This window comes from Coturnix japonica, chromosome 28 (genome assembly GCF_054131305.1).
Source record: "Coturnix japonica strain WE chromosome 28, WE-NBRP24, whole genome shotgun sequence".
NCBI classification, from domain to species: domain Eukaryota; kingdom Metazoa; phylum Chordata; class Aves; order Galliformes; family Phasianidae; genus Coturnix; species Coturnix japonica.
The window spans coordinates 4,622,442-4,638,306 of record NC_140690.1 but is presented as its reverse complement, the minus strand read 5'-3'; the positions used below and the strand labels follow the sequence as shown (position 1 = coordinate 4,638,306).

General features: G+C 49.1%; 2 long non-coding RNA genes across 3 annotated transcripts; both read right to left on the bottom strand.

Moving 5' to 3' along the window:
- Positions 1 to 255: 255 nt before the first annotated feature.
- LOC146756119 (uncharacterized) lies at positions 256 to 924 on the bottom strand. Its single transcript, XR_014937600.1, has 3 exons — positions 863 to 924; positions 422 to 490; positions 256 to 294 (listed from the first exon to the last, which is right to left on the bottom strand). It is a non-coding gene; the product is annotated as an uncharacterized LOC146756119 (long non-coding RNA).
- Positions 925 to 5,235: 4,311 nt separating this feature from the next.
- Positions 5,236 to 10,296, bottom strand: LOC146756118 (uncharacterized). 2 transcript variants are annotated; one of them, XR_014937589.1, is made up of 5 exons: positions 9,966 to 10,296; positions 9,067 to 9,337; positions 8,171 to 8,360; positions 5,959 to 6,040; positions 5,236 to 5,362 (listed from the first exon to the last, which is right to left on the bottom strand). It is a non-coding gene; the product is annotated as an uncharacterized LOC146756118 (long non-coding RNA). The 2 variants fall into 2 exon arrangements; XR_014937590.1 differs by lacking the exon at positions 5,959 to 6,040 and having other exon boundaries at positions 5,241 to 5,362; positions 9,966 to 10,292.
- Between the last annotated feature and the right edge of the window lie 5,569 nt (positions 10,297 to 15,865).

The window sequence follows — 15,865 nt, the reverse complement described above, 5'->3', positions numbered from 1 at the left end:
AAGGAGCTGCACGTCTCATCACAGTTATTTCCCTTCCTGGTGTGCATTGCCAGGCCATGCAAAGATGCATCTCTCTCTACCCAGACTCATCAGCAATGGCACTGGCGCAGACAGCTGGCCAGGCCCTTTTTGGCCCATTCTTTCCTGCAGGAGAGTACACCTGCAGCTCCTTCTAATGGTTCAACACAGGGAACAAAGACCGGCCAGAGCTTCATACTGTACCTCCGTCGCCGCCACCTCAGGCTCACGGCTGATCTCACAGCACGCAGCACCCATAACAGCAAGTGTGAAGAGCTGGAACAGAGCAGAAACACACTTCTGTTTTCTCTAATCACACAGCACAGTATGGACAGACTTCTTCAGAACTACATTCACATACCATGTGGCAAAACCATGCGGGGGGACAAATCATGGCACGTACCTGGCAGTGAGATCACCTCAAGCTATCTGCAGCAGTTGTCGCTTTGCTCGGATGGAATGAGAGCAAAAGCTGCACCGAGGCAGTGGGCGGAGGGTGAGGAGAGGAGAGAGAAAGAGCAGGTCAGTGAGCAGGGCTAAGACAGTCATGGAATAACACACACAGCACAACCGTCCCATCCACTTGCTGCAAGACATGCTGAGTCTCAGGCTACGTGATGCCTGTCCGCCCAGCAACTTTACAATGCTTCCACTACTGAGCAAAGACAATGGAAGAAGCACGGGACAGGTGCCACCTTTACGGATACCCCCTTTGGAACGTGTGTACCAGGGGAAAATTATGTCTGATGGTCAAGAGTAAGCAATACGGTGCTGTGAGCTCCGACAGCCAGCAGTTCTCAACACCTCACTGCCCACCCATCCATCCCACGCCAGCTCAGCTTACCTACAAGCTGCTGCGCACGACGGTGAGAAGAAAAAGGCAATAACTGCCACCACCGACTGCCGCCACCACCGACTGCCGCCACCACCGACTGCCGCCACCACCGACTGCCGCCACCACCGACTGCCGCCACCACCGACTGCCGCCACCACCGACTGCCGCCACCACCGACTGCCGCCACCACCGACTGCCGCCACCACCGACTGCCGCCGCCACCGACTGCCGCCGCCACCGACTGCCGCCGCCACCGACTGCCGCCACCAACTGCCGCCGCCACCAACTGCCGCCGCCACCAACTGCCGCCACCACCAACTGCCGCCACCACCAACTGCCGCCACCACCAACTGCCGCCACCACCAACTGCCGCCACCACCAACTGCCGCCACCACCAACTGCCGCCACCACCAACTGCCGCCACCACCAACTGCCGCCACCACCACCAACTGCCGCCACCACCACCAACTGCCGCCACCACCACCAACTGCCACCACCACCACCAACTGCCACCACCACCACCAACTGCCACCACCACCACCAACTGCCACCACCACCACCAACTGCCACCACCACCACCAACTGCCACCACCACCACCAACTGCCACCACCACCACCAACTGCCACCACCACCACCAACTGCCACCACCACCACCAACTGCCACCACCACCACCAACTGCCACCACCACCACCAACTGCCACCACCACCACCAACTGCCACCACCACCACCAACTGCCACCACCACCACCACCAACTGCCACCACCACCACCACCAACTGCCACCACCACCACCACCAACTGCCACCACCACCACCACCAACTGCCACCACCACCACCACCAACTGCCACCACCACCACCACCAACTGCCACCACCACCACCACCAACTGCCACCACCACCACCACCAACTGCCACCACCACCACCAACTGCCACCACCACCACCAACTGCCACCACCACCACCAACTGCCACCACCACCACCAACTGCCACCACCACCACCAACTGCCACCACCACCACCAACTGCCACCACCACCACCAACTGCCACCACCACCACCAACTGCCACCACCACCACCAACTGCCACCACCACCACCAACTGCCACCACCACCACCAACTGCCACCACCACCACCAACTGCCACCACCACCACCAACTGCCACCACCACCACCAACTGCCACCACCACCACCAACTGCCACCACCACCACCAACTGCCACCACCACCACCAACTGCCACCACCACCACCAACTGCCACCACCACCACCAACTGCCACCACCACCACCAACTGCCACCACCACCACCAACTGCCACCACCACCACCAACTGCCAACACCACCACCAACTGCCAACACCACCACCAACTGCCAACACCACCACCAACTGCCAACACCACCACCAACTGCCAACACCACCACCAACTGCCAACACCACCACCAACTGCCAACACCACCACCAACTGCCAACACCACCACCAACTGCCAACACCACCACCAACTGCCAACACCACCACCAACTGCCAACACCACCACCAACTGCCAACACCACCACCAACTGCCAACACCACCACCAACTGCCAACACCACCACCAACTGCCAACACCACCACCAACTGCCAACACCACCACCAACTGCCACCACCACCACCAACTGCCACCACCACCAACTGCCACCACCACCAACTGCCACCACCACCAACTGCCACCACCACCAACTGCCACCACCACCAACTGCCACCACCACCAACTGCCACCACCACCAACTGCCACCACCACCAACTGCCACCACCACCAACTGCCACCACCAACTGCCAACAACACCAACTGCCACCACCAACTGCCACCACCAACTGCCAACACCAACTGCCACCACCAACTGCCAACACCACCACCAACTGCCAACACCACCACCAACTGCCAACACCACCACCAACTGCCAACACCACCACCAACTGCCAACACCACCACCAACTGCCAACACCACCACCAACTGCCAACACCACCACCAACTGCCAACACCACCACCAACTGCCAACACCACCACCAACTGCCAACACCACCACCAACTGCCAACACCACCACCAACTGCCAACACCACCACCAACTGCCAACACCACCACCAACTGCCAACACCACCACCAACTGCCAACACCACCAACTGCCACCACCACCAACTGCCAACACCAACTGCCAACACCAACTGCCACCACCACCAACTGCCAACACCACCAACTGCCAACACCAACTGCCAACAACACCAACTGCCAACACCAACTGCCAACACCAACTGCCAACACCAACTGCCAACACCACCGCCAACTGCCAACACCACCGCCAACTGCCAACACCACCGCCAACTGCCAACACCACCGCCAACTGCCAACACCACCGCCAACTGCCAACACCACCGCCAACTGCCACCACCACCGCCAACTGCCACCACCACCGCCAACACCACCACCACCTGCCAACACCACCACCAACTGCCAACACCAACTGCCAACACCAACTGCCAACACCAACTGCCAACACCAACTGCCAACACCAACTGCCACCACCACCAACTGCCACCACCACCAACTGCCACCACCACCAACTGCCACCACCACCAACTGCCACCACCACCAACTGCCACCACCACCAACTGCCAACACCACCAACTGCCAACACCACCAACTGCCAACACCACCAACTGCCACCACCACCAACTGCCACCACCACCAACTGCCACCAACACCAACTGCCACCACCAACTGCCAACACCACCACCAACTGCCAACACCACCACCAACTGCCAACACCACCACCAACTGCCAACACCACCACCAACTGCCACCACCACCACCAACTGCCACCACCAACTGCCAACAACACCAACTGCCAACAACACCAACTGCCAACAACACCAACTGCCAACAACACCAACTGCCAACACCAACTGCCTACACCAACTGCCTACACCAACTGCCAACACCAACTGCCAACACCAACTGCCAACACCAACTGCCAACACCAACTGCCAACACCAACTGCCAACACCAACTGCCAACGCCAACTGCCAACGCCAACTGCCAACGCCAACTGCCAACGCCAACTGCCAACGCCAACACCACCACCAACTGCCACCACCACCAACTGCCACCACCACCAACTGCCACCACCACCAACTGCCACCACCACCAACTGCCACCACCACCAACTGCCACCACCACCAACTGCCACCACCACCAACTGCCACCACCACCAACTGCCACCACCACCAACTGCCACCACCACCAACTGCCACCACCACCAACTGCCACCACCACCAACTGCCACCACCACCAACTGCCACCACCACCAACTGCCACCACCACCAACTGCCAACACCAACTGCCAACAACACCAACTGCCACCACCAACTGCCACCACCAACTGCCAACACCACCACCAACTGCCGCCACCACCACCAACTGCCGCCACCACCACCAACTGCCGCCACCACCACCAACTGCCGCCACCACCACCAACTGCCGCCACCACCACCAACTGCCGCCACCACCACCAACTGCCGCCACCACCACCAACTGCCGCCACCACCACCAACTGCCGCCACCACCACCAACTGCCGCCACCACCACCAACTGCCGCCACCACCACCAACTGCCGCCACCACCACCAACTGCCGCCACCACCACCAACTGCCGCCACCACCACCAACTGCCGCCACCACCACCAACTGCCGCCACCACCACCAACTGCCGCCACCACCAACTGCCGCCACCACCAACTGCCGCCACCACCAACTGCCGCCACCACCAACTGCCGCCACCACCACCAACTGCCGCCACCACCACCAACTGCCGCCACCACCACCACCTGCCACCACCACCTGCCACCACCACCTGCCACCACCACCTGCCACCACCACCTGCCACCACCACCTGCCACCACCACCTGCCACCACCACCTGCCACCACCACCTGCCACCACCACCTGCCACCACCACCTGCCACCACCACCTGCCACCACCACCTGCCACCACCACCTGCCACCACCACCTGCCACCACCACCTGCCACCACCACCTGCCACCACCACCTGCCACCACCACCTGCCACCACCACCTGCCACCACCACCTGCCACCACCACCTGCCACCACCAACTAACACCACCAACTAACACCACCAACTAACACCACCAACTAACACCACCAACTAACAACAACACCAACTGCCAACAACACCAACTGCCAACAACACCAACTGCCAACAACACCAACTGCCAACAACACCAACTGCCAACAACACCAACTGCCAACACCACCAACTGCCAACACCACCAACTGCCAACACCAACTGCCAACACCAACTGCCAACACTATTAAAAAAATAAAATGGGCACGCGACCCTATGAAACTTACCTCTCTGCTCTTGCTGTCAGCCAGACACCTCAGATGAGCATGACGTGTCCCTGCTCCTGAATGAAGATCCACCCAAGTCTGTGTTCCTCTCTGCTCCATCTCTGGGTCTAAAAGAAACACAGACAGAGATGATTACAAGATCCTTTGTGCAGATGAAAGCACAGAGTGCACACGAATTCTCTTTAGCAAGAACTACTACTTGAGAATGCATAGAATCCACACATAAATTTACTTTCTCTTTAACCCTTTTTCCTTTGTACATGATTCCACTATTTATACCCTCAATTAATGATTCATACTGCACATGATGTTATGATGTAGAATATTGACAGCAACAGCACAAAACTATGACAGAATCCACAGACAGTTTTTTGAGAGGTAGTATGAAAGATGAACAGAAAGGAAATAGATTCATTAAAATAACCTTGTTAATCCTCTCCCCGTCAAAAAAGGAAGACTTCTGGGCACTGTTACCAGCAGCTCCTAGAACACCTTGCACCACAAACTGCGGCACATACATTTTCTTCCCACAGGTCCCTCACCTCCCTCATTAGTTTCAGATTCACTCAGGTTAAAATACATGGATCAGAACAGCCATTCAGTTCTGCTTAGGCAGGATCCCACCGCCGGGATGTCTCCCAGTCCCATTCCCTGCTTTTCCCAGCACCAGTTGGGGAAAGGAACAGCAACTGACATCACCTACCCAGACTTCTGCAGGGCCTTCCATTTGGTCTCACATCACAGCGAGAAGCAGGAGAGCTCTCGTGGTACAAGAGAGTGGTGGGCTGGAGAAATAAAGGCTGCCTCTAAGATGGTGCTTCAAACAACATGTGGAACTGGACATGAGACATGAAAGACAGGGCTACATGCCCCAAAAGGGGGGAAGTTCCAGTTGCTGCAAGCCATCGAGGTAACCAATAGAGGGGCCCTGACTACAGCCTGGGCGGGGAAAGGGACAATAGAGTATACTGGGCTGTGTGGATTAGGTGGCCTGGCACATCTCAACCACAGAAATATAAAGCCTTGGTGGACACTGGCGCACAATGCACCCTAATGCCCTCAAGTCACCAAGGGACACAACCAATATAGATCCATGGAGTGACTGGGGGTTCCCAAGAATTGACTATGTTGGAGGCCGAAATAAGCCTCAATGGTAAAAACTGGCAAAAACACCCTACTGTGACTGGTCCAGAGGCTCCATGTATTTTGGGTATTGATGACCTTAGGATGAGATATTTTAAGGATCCCAAGGGCTATCGATGGGCCTTTGGGATAGCTGCTGTTAACACAAACTGTGTTAAGCAGCTGTCAGCTTTACCTGGTCTGTCAGATGATCCTTCTGCTGTGGGGTTGCTCCAGGTAAAAGACCAAGTGGTACCAATTGCCACCAAAGTGGTACAAGACAGCAGTTCCGCACCAATAGGGACTCATTGCTCCTCATTCACAAGCTAATTCGCCAATTAGAGAATCAGGGATTGATTAGCAAAACTCACTCGCCTTTTAACAGCCCCATATGGCCAGTGCGTAAAGCCAATGGAGAATGGAGGCTGACGCTGGATTACCGTGGCCTGAATGAATTCACACCTCCATTGAGTGCTGCTGTACCAGACATGATAGAACTCCAGTATGAACTGGAGTCAAAAGAAGCAAGGTGGTTTGCCATCATTGACATTGCTAATGCCTACTTTTCCATCCCATTGGCTGCAAAATGTAGGTCACAGTTTGCTTTTACCTGGAGAGCTGTTCAGTATACCTGGAACTGTTTACCTCAAGGGTGGAAGCACAGCCCAACCATTTCCATTGGTTGATCCAAGCTGTCTTGGAACAGGGTAATGCTCCCGAACACTTGCAGTATATTGATGATATTGTCGTATGGGGCCATACAGCAGCAGAGGTTTTCAAGAAAGGAAAACAGATAATCCAAATTCTTTTGCAAGCTGGTTTTCCCATTAAGCGCAGCAAGGTGAAGGGGCCTGCCCAGGAAATCCAGTTTTTAGGTGTAAAACGGCAAGATGGGCATCGACACATCCCAGCAGATGTGACTGACAAAATCACTGCTATGTCTCCGCCCACAAATAAAACAGAGACCCAATCTTTCCTGGGAGTAGTGGGCTTTTGGAGAATGCATGTCCCAAACTACAGCCCCATAGTGAGCCCCCTCTATCAGGTAACGTGGAAGAAGAATAATTTCTCATGGGGTCCTAAGCAGCAGCAGGCTTTTGAGCAGATAAAACAAGAGACAGCCCATGCCGTGGCCTTGGGGCCAGTACGGACGGGACAGGATGTGAAAAACATAATCTACACTGCTGCTGGAGAAAACGGTCCCACTTGGAGTTTGTGGCAAAGAGCTTCAGGAGAGACCCAAGGCCGACCCCTGGGATTTTGGAGTCGAGCATATAAAGGGTCTGAGGAGCGCTATGCTTAAACTGAGAAGGAGATCTTAGCCGTGTATGAGGGGGTTCGGGCTGCTTCTGAAGTAGCTGGGACTGAGGTTCAGCTCCTTCTAGCACCTCGCTTGCCTGTGGCCCCCCTGTCACGAACACAGGTAAATTTTTGTTTAAACCGTGACAACTACCCAGAATGCTGCATCAGGGAATTTTTGCCTAGAACTTTAGAGAACTATTTTTAACTCAGAAAGGTCAGAGATAGAAAGTTCACACTGATTTCTGGGTCACCAGCCTCACCGTACATCAGCATTTTTGGTTTTTAAATGATACATAAAGTTCTCAATGGCACTGCTCTAGTTGGTAGTTCTTTCCCTTTCCATGCAGCTCGCTCTGTGCATGGCTTGTGAACCGCTATTCAGGCCAGACAGCTGCAGCCCCAAAGACCTGCCATAAATGTACAAATTCTACCAGGATAATGTCTTGGGAGTGGAGAAACAGGATGCGCAGTCATATGGCTCTCACACATACCTTGTACAACCAGCTTGGCTCTGGACTGGGCATCACCAATGTCACAGGTGTACACGTCACTGTCACTTTTCTCCAGATTTCTTATGCTCAGCTGCAGGTCTCGTCCTTTCTGCGCCATCTCGTATTTCCTGCCAGGCCTGAGCTCAGCAATGCCTTTCCTCCATATGACGGTGTATGAGCATTTCTCGCACTGAAATGAAAAAACTGTAGTTCCACTTTCTTCAGTTTTCAGATCTGAAAGTTCCTTGATAAAGTAATTAGGTTTTTCTGGAAGGAAAAGAGGGGGATGAGGGTGTGGGACAAAGGGATTTGTTACCCGAACAAGTCTCAAGCATACAGAGGTGTCCTGAATCTCCTTTGCCCTCACTTCTAGAACATCACATAGAGATGCAAAGAATCTAAGAAGTCCACAGAGTCCACCCATTTACATAGGTTTGATAATTCCAGTAGATATCTGGAAAGTTCAATACCATTATACATGCGCTGGTAGGATCTCATCTGATAAACTGCATATAGTTTTGATTACACATATTCAATATAGACTAATTCAGATTGCCATCTTTTCTTGGCTCACTAACAACCAAGATCATAGAACCATAGAATGATCACAGAATCATAGAGTGGCCTGAGTAGGAAAGGACCTCAAAGAGTATCTAGTTTTAAACCCCCTGTCAAGGGGCCACCAACCACCAGACCAGGCTGCCCAGATCCACATCACACTGGAGAATCATTTGGTTTCCAGATTATTTTAAGGAAAAGATTTTAATCCATCGTATTTTCTGAAAACTAAGAATTGATCCTGCTCAAGGAAACAGAAGAGAAAAACATCACCCACAGGCTGCAGATATTTACCTCGACTTCTCTACATGCCATCCCCAGTGTGCTTTTCAACTCACCTTGCACAGTGACCCTGGCTTTTGTTATGGAGTCCTCTGTCTCACAGGGGTACTCCCCACTGTCCTTGGCAGTAGAGTCATGGATGATCAGAATGGCCCCAGTTCCTTCCCTCCTGCTGCAAGTCGTACTTCTGGCTTTTTCTGATTGCTTTGCCATCCTTGTACCACCTGATGTTCAAATCCGGCTTTGACAGCTCACAGCTCAGGCTGATGTCCTGCCCTGCTGCTGCTGTCTTATCCTCCAGCTGTTTTGAAACCTCAGTAGGTTTTCCTGGAAGAAAACATTGCTTTTTGAGTAACATACTCTTAGGGTAGGATGCCTCTCTCAAAATACATGCATCTACATGCTGGAGATAAGTTAGAGAGGCACTTGCAACAGACGCCATCCTACAGCCAGCAGTAATCTGCAAAGTACAGACAACAGAATTCCAGGCAGCATTTATTCTCTCTTAAATTGAGGATGATGAACCATGTCTGAAAACTGCCTCTCTCTTCTCTCCACTCATCACACTGGGAGCCTCGGATGATGCTCTCAGATGCACATGCTCTAGATAGGAATTTGTTGTACAGCTAGATGATGTGAAGGCCATCCCTTCAGCTTATACTTAGAGGATATTTGCTCCCACAGTTGCCTCAACAGATCATTCCTGATTTACTGTTAATGGAACAAGCTGTAGTGAGATGCCCATTTCCAACACTACCCCAGTGCTTTGGGTAGTTCTCACATTTGTGTAAAATGTTTTGTCCTTTTACTTATTTTTAAGAGAAATTCTCAGTGCTTCGAGGTTTAAGTAGAAGGTTGCTATTCACTTTAACCATATTATGAGTTAGCTCTCACGACAATCTTATCAGAAGACAGTTGAAGGAATCAGACCCCAGAATCTCTCCCATCTCATTACCTTTCACAGACAGAGAGGCTTTGGAGGTTAGACCACGGGCAGTAAAAACGACTTCCCCAGCGTCAGTAGGAGTCACACTTTTGATAATGAGAGTATATTTCCGACTCACGTTAGAAGCTTTAAATCGCCCACCATTTTTCACTCTGCTTCCATTCAGTGTCCAGTTGAACTCATCAATGCTTTCATGGGACAGAATGCATTCAAAAGTACAATCTTCTCCCTCCTGGATTTCAGTGGTTTTCAGCCGTTTGGTAATGCCACTATTCAGCTCTGGAAGGTAAGAGATAGGTTAGTATGAGGTTTATATGGAGAAAAGGCATTTGTGACTGACATGAGTAGCAGTACTGGTGTTTTAACTTAGGATTTGCAGAACATGGCTGCATTCCTTACTGATGTATTCTCTAAGACATTCTCCACTCAGAATTACCAGAAAGCTATAAAAAAAAAAGAGACATGAATCTCTTGTCTTTGCTCTGGAAGAACTACAATTAGAGCAGCTCAGTCCATGGAGCACAATGAAGATTCAATGAGCTACAGAGGGAACAACCTAACAGAGAGGACAACTCTAGGATGCTGCGTGAGAAAAAGGGTTTTGCCTACGACAAGAAATTAAATGTTTCTATTAGCTAATTTGTTACCATCCTACCCCTACTGGTGTTCAAACCATTTCTCCATTTTAGGGATGTTTAGAAAGGAAATATTTCCAGGACATTCTTGATGTGTTTGGTGATTTTCATGGCAAAATGAGATACATTCACATCAAAAGCAATGGGAATTTTCCAGACATCACTGCGCTAAATTGCAGTAATACACTTCTATTGTAGAAACTATTAAGGCTCACGGGGGAATAGGTGTAAGACATAGTGACCACACTGAATGTGCTTTCAGCACTCCTTTACTTTCCACAGTACTTAACCTGAACGCCGACCTTTGATTTGGCAACATCACGGACAATATCACAGGTATAGAAACCTGCATCTGACTTCTCGAAGTCATGGATAAGGGGATATAGGGTCTTCCCAGACTGTACCAGCTCATACTTGTTGCCAGAAGTGAGCACAACACCGTCCTTCTTCCACACTGGTTTGACCTTCTCTTTAGAGACTTCGCATTCCAATTTAATCACACCCCGCTCCTCACCAAAAACATCATCCAAGGACTTCATGAAGACAGCAGGCTTCTCTGCAATTAAAAGGGCAAAACAGAACAATGTGATACAGTAGTTGAGACATCTCCAGTTGCTTTCAGATTTTTAAAGAGGGATAAATAAATCATTACCAGTACTGACAACACCAATATAGAACCTAAAGCGGTTTCATGTGTGTTGACTGAATGCACTTTATGGAATTCTGAACTAATCAGTAGGAGAATACAGGGAACAGGAGGGACAGCCTGCATTGCCGGTGGGTGGGACTGATATCATATGAAGTAATTGGGATGCAGCTCTTCTAAAGCTGGAGAGCTGGCATTGCCCTCACACGGAGCACAGCTCATACAGCAGGCCACAGGATTAAGAGGATAAGATGCTGAACACTTTTGATTTTCCTGTTTTATTGACTCCTTTTATCTATCTTCTATTTCACACATCAGATGTTTATACTGGGGAAAAAACTTCCACCAAATGCAAAAGAAAGGAGAAAGAGGAAAACCTTCAAACTCTGAGCGCATAGAGTAAAAGAACTTAATTGCTGGGGAGAGCAGATTAGAATCACAGTACCCTTAGAATTGGAAGAGACCCTTAAAGGCCATCTAGCCCAGCTCCCCTGCAATAAAAAGGGACATTCACAGCTAGATCAGGTTGCTCACAGCCTGGTCATTAGTCATCCCAGAGGCAAAACACACACTGAATGATCTCTCCCTGCAGTCATAAATCCTTGGAGACAACAGCATTGACACTGCATGTTACTGAAGCAGTAAAAGAAACTGCTCTTGTAACTCTCCTTGTGCTAAATAAAATGATGATAAAAAGCAATGGAATGCTTTGGCAGGACACCAAAACCATCCTCCTTCGTTGATATCTGCTGCAATGGAACCTTCCACTGGAAGAAAGCCTCTGATGACTTGTCACCCCAGAGAGGTCAGCTTTAGAAGCAGGACTGCTGCACAATAGAATGAACTGGAGCTCCTTAGCATCTCTTACATCCAGGAGGGCTGTGATCAGACCCACCTATCACCTTCAGGTGCGCTTTCTGACACCTTGTCTGACTTCACTGTCACTGTGCCAGCATCCTCAGGCTTAACCTGCTTCATTGTCAGTGTGCAGCAATTGCCAACGTTCTTGATGTCACTGTAATTGTTGGTGTAAAGGAGGCTGCCATTCAGGAACCATTCCACGTCCTCGTCATCATGGGACAGCTCGCAGGAGAAGACAGCAGAGCTCTCTTCAATTTCTACATCCTGCAGGTTACTTCTACATTGCGGGCTGTGAGGAAACAAGGTGAACTGTTACCACTGTTACTATAAATCATACTGGGATGTGTTAGAATGGTTGGACTAGATGATCTTTGTGTAATCTTCTCAGTGAAGTTTATACATTTATAAAGTTAGCAGGAGAGAACGGCAGAAATCAACCCCAAGAAGAGAAATCTGAGGTGAAATAGGACATGTAAGAGACCACCCCCCCTGCTCATACCTTCAGCTGTCAGCGTGGCCTCAGTCTCTGCAATTCCTTGCACTTGTACACACCAGCATCATCGGGCTTCAGCTTCAGAATCTTGAGCTCTGCTGAATGCTTATCCCTCTTGATCTTGTACTTCTCAGAGGGCTTGATGAGTGTGTGGCCCTTGAACCATTTCACAACCTTTGGAGAAGGCCTGAAGTCACAGGACAGGATGACAGAATGATGTTCCAAAGCTGTCTTGTCCTCCAACTTCCTGGTGATTTCTATATGGTAATCTGCAAAGCAGGGGTGGAAGAGAAGAAAGGATGAGGACAATTGGAAGAAGAGGAAAGTCTCTTGCGTGTATTCCATTCCAATTAATGTCATGTTCACAATGGTTCTTTGAACGACTCTAAAGATAAAACAAACGATTGTCTATAGGGAATGCCATTGACTACATTTCTATAAAGTAATACTGTATATTATCTACCAAATGCAAGGTCCAGCTCTTGTTCTGTGCTTATTAAATTGCTCCCAATTGTTGAGGCTTTTATTCAAATAAGAGTGAGTTGAAAATATAACAAGTACTTTAGGGTGTGAATGGAGACTCTTATGCTGGGGACAACAGCAGATAAAAAGCCTGCAAGTTTCTTTCAGATGAAATCAATGACAAACTGCATCAAATTTAGGTGCTACCAAACTTAACCTTGTCTAGTTCAGAAATACAATTAATTTCACCTGATTTGACTTCTTTGGTATAGCCAAGGACAAAACCTCAGCTCTGTAGATCTGAATAGTAAGCACATCACAGCTATTCAAACAGATCTTTGCACAGTGCAGTGTTTTCAAAGCCTGGATATGTTACCTCTGACAAGCAGATTGGCTGTGGATTTGGATTTGCCAATTGAGAACTGAATGGTGCTTGTCATATCAGTGGTGGTTATCGCTATGGCAAGCTGGTGGATGGTGCCTTCTTGCTGCATAATCAAGTTTCTGCCAGCCTGTAAGACTTCCCCACGTAGATACCACTTGGGAGGTTTCACAGAAGGAATGGATATCTCGCATTCAAATTTGGCTTCTTCAGGCTCAGTCACATCCTCATCACACAGCTCCTTTACTAGATTAATGGATTGCTCTTTAAGAAGGATGGAACAAGAGAAAGCAGAGATTTAGAAGGAATGTAAAAAACCCTTACATTATCACCCCACTTACTCACGTCAGCATTACTGCACATGAACACTACACCTATCAGCTCAGAATGCCTTGAAACATCATTAAAAAATAATAGAAAGAAAAGAATGTTGTTAAGAAGTCAGACAATAAGATTGACAACCTGAAAAGAGCCCAGATCTTCTGATTCCCAGTCCAACATCTAAATCAAACCATGACCTTCCCATCCCAATATCAAACTCCTCGCATTACGAAATGGAAAAGAGGTTCATTGAAACACGGACATTGATAATTACTTTGGTTAAATACAGCAACTTAGCTCTGAACAACAAGTTTTCACCTAGTAAAGGTCTCTGTAGCTCAAATGTAATGACTCTACTTAGGAGAAATTCATTTTCCAGGAAGTTCTTGCCCTTATAATTTTAACAGTGGCAAAGCTGGGGACTGAACTCTTGAGTAGTGTGCTAACTCAAATGTCTCCCTTTTCTTTATCACACTTAACATCATATATATACCCTGACATTGTATATATTAAAAAAAAAAAACCAAAACCCTGTGTTCTTTTCAAACAGCAAGAGAAAATGAAGAAAAGGTCAAGCTATGTTTTTTATCCCTCAACGTTCAAACACAAATCTGAAGTCTAAACGTAGAAAATCAACCTCCTAAGAAAATAATCCATCTTACTTTGCAAAAGTAAATTCCAAAAGAGTAGCTGGATATTTTGTGGGCAGAAAGGTAGGTAGGAAGGAGTTTTATTTCTGTGAAAGGCCCTGGTGGTGTTTAACTTCCTTGACATTAAAGCAAAGGATGTTAGCTCGTTTATAACATAAGATAATTTAATCAAAATCGTCATCAGAAGCATAATTACCTTTAACTGTAAGATGGGCACAAGATTCACGAGATTCTGCCTTTTCTGCTACAGATTTTATTTCTGATGCATCCTTGACTTGGACACGTGTGTAAGTCAGCAAGTAGCTCTTTCCTGAAGCAGAGAACCAAAGAGTCACTAAGGCTGGAAAAGACCACTAAGGTCATCTAGTCCAGCCACCAACTCATCCCTACCAAACTGTGCTCTTGAGAGCAAACCCACAACTACACTTGGCTTCCTTGAGCAAAGAGCTCTGAGGCACATGGCCAGGCTGAGCATCATCCATCTGGTTTCACAGCATCACTGCCTGTTCTCTCATGTCAATGAAACCACCCATTCCCCCATGTCCACATCCCCACCAAAGCGTAATCTAAACATGGCTTCTACAAGGACTGACCAAATGTGGCTGTCGTCACCTTCAAAGTACCTGATACAGAAGGATCACACTCACTGTCAGACAAAACCTCTTTGGAGAGGTGAACTGACTGCCCTGTTCACCCCCACGTTGGAAATAACTGCACTCATTTCCTACCTGCTCCTGGCAGTGTGGGATGGTGGGATAGCATCACACTTCCCACACTAAGCTTCCCACCTGTCACTTGTTCCACCTAAACCTCAGTCCCAAAACAAAAGGGGAACTCGCTTCTGAACCCTCTTCACTTCATTTCAGATGTCTTATATGCTTGATCTCCAACCCACCCCCCACTCAGGAGAAAGATCCCCCTCTTACACCCTACCATCTTGCTGCATTCTAATGTTGTCATCAGCCTTCAGCTTGTTGTCATCTTTGTACCACTGGGTCTGAACCTCATCATGTGAAATCTCACAGACAAAAGATGCACTCCCATATTCATTCACTTCCACATCTTCCAGTGGTTTAACAATCTTGATATCTCCAGCTGTGAAATACTAGAGACATATTTGTCAGGGTATTTCCAGAACTGAGTGCAGCATCTTTTCCTTACACATATTTGCATAGAAAATAAGTAGGATTATGTTTTATTCTAAACCATCATCCATTCCTGAGTCATTTCCCTTTTCAACACAGTCAATGCATTATTGCCCTTGAAATTAAAGATAGACTTACTAGCTACAATGGAGCTCCCTGCAAACAGTTTTCATGGAAACCAGAATCTCATTTATTCTAAAACCTTTCAAGCAAAATTAAGGGTAGAAAAACAATAGAACTGACTGAATCTTTAAGGTCATTTAGTTCCAGTCCCCCTGCTATAGGCAGGGACACCTCCCTCCACACCAACTCTT